The following is a 1632-nucleotide window of genomic DNA, read 5'->3' as shown; positions in this document are numbered from 1 at the left end:
TTCACTTGGTTCCTATTACTTAAAAATATAAATTAGTTTTAAGAAATGATGATTCCTGCTCTACGGTGCAATTCATTTCTGCCTTTAGATATGTTTTGTATAAAATAAACAATTTCTGGACCTATGTAAAACATCTCTAAATGTTTAAAGGAGAAATGGTCATTTAGAACCTCCTTCAAGTCTTACAAGAACATCTCAAAGTTTATACATTATAATAATATATTTAAGATAATTGTTCATCTCTCTATGTTTAGTATACATGCTTATATATTTATATATAATGGAATAAATATGAATTGCTTAGTAAATTCTCAAAATAAATGATAAATCTGTATGAATGTTATTACATCTTGTGGGAACCTGTGAGTGACCCTGCGAAGATGGCACTGAGAGGAAGAGAGCAGGGAGAGGCTTGACTTGTTTTGAAAACCTCACGATTGGCTGAAGGACACTTCCTCACCTCTGGGGATGCGTGATCAGTACATGATCATCATTGATGCCTATGGGACCCTGGGCAGGTTGACCTTAAAGCTGATTGGGTGCATTCAGGGGAGGGGGTTTCCGAGGGGATTTCCAGACTGTGATTTTTGTTTTTCCCCCCATGTGGGTAGTCCGTCTGGAGCGACCTGCCAGCTGGGCCCAGCTGCCCGCCGAAGGCCCCCACATCTGGCACCCAATATGGGGCACGAGAAAGGGTAGATAAAACAAGGTAATCCATCAGGGCCAATCAGATCCCAAGGGGAGTGATACCCGAAAAGATGGGTAACACAACTTCGAAAGTAGAGGATCCAGCGCTTAAGGTGCTGAGATATATGCTTAAGAGCAGGGGGCTGGAACTCATGGACCAGAGTGCTGGTAAGGTTTGGGATACCTCAGTCGGCCTAGACCCCTGGTTGTCAGGGACAAATCTGTTCATGAGAGACACCTGGGGCAGGGCAGAGCAGCTAGCATGACAGAAGGAGATCCACTTAAGGATTGACCCTCCGCTTGGCTTTTACCCCACCATGTCTGCCTTAAAAAATTATTTCAGGACTGAAGAGCCCATCCCACAGACAGACATGAAAGAGGAGACTAAGGGAAATTCCCCCTCAGATGAATAGGTCATGTTTGCGAAGAGAGGAGCCAGGCGACAAAACCAAAACCATAAGCCACCACTGGCGCTTGTGCTCCAGAGGAGGGGGGCGCACATGTAAAATTCCCACCATGGCCCAAGGAGGAGCATCCTGCCTACCTCTCAGCCTCCTTCAAATGCCTGGAAAATAAATGGAAGCCCAAAGGGTACGAGGGAGAGAGGGTAAAACCAAAACAGAAACCCCCTGTGGGTGCCTACTCTTGCGCAAGTCCCCTGCCACTCCCGGAGTGACCACTGCAGAATGGCAGCCATGGGCAGGGACAGAGTGCCTTGCCCCCCCAGACCCCACCCCAGCACCCAGAAGGAAAGGGAGAGTACATATGGGGTAAGGAAAAGGAGGACGTACTGCCAGCATATCCTGGGGTTAGTAAGCTGCAGGGGGTGGTAGAGGCATTCCTGGTCAATGTAAACCCTGGGGGCAATCGTTCTGCCCACTCGTACCCCTGGGGTGCTAAGGATTTAAAAGAGTTAAAAAAAAAAAAGCTTTGGCTGAGGATGGA

Source organism: Nannospalax galili, unplaced genomic scaffold (assembly GCF_000622305.1).
Source record: "Nannospalax galili isolate Female #2095 unplaced genomic scaffold, S.galili_v1.0 scaffold1226, whole genome shotgun sequence".
NCBI classification, from domain to species: domain Eukaryota; kingdom Metazoa; phylum Chordata; class Mammalia; order Rodentia; family Spalacidae; genus Nannospalax; species Nannospalax galili.
The sequence above is the reverse complement of the archived record's forward strand: the minus strand, read 5'-3'. Positions refer to the sequence as shown.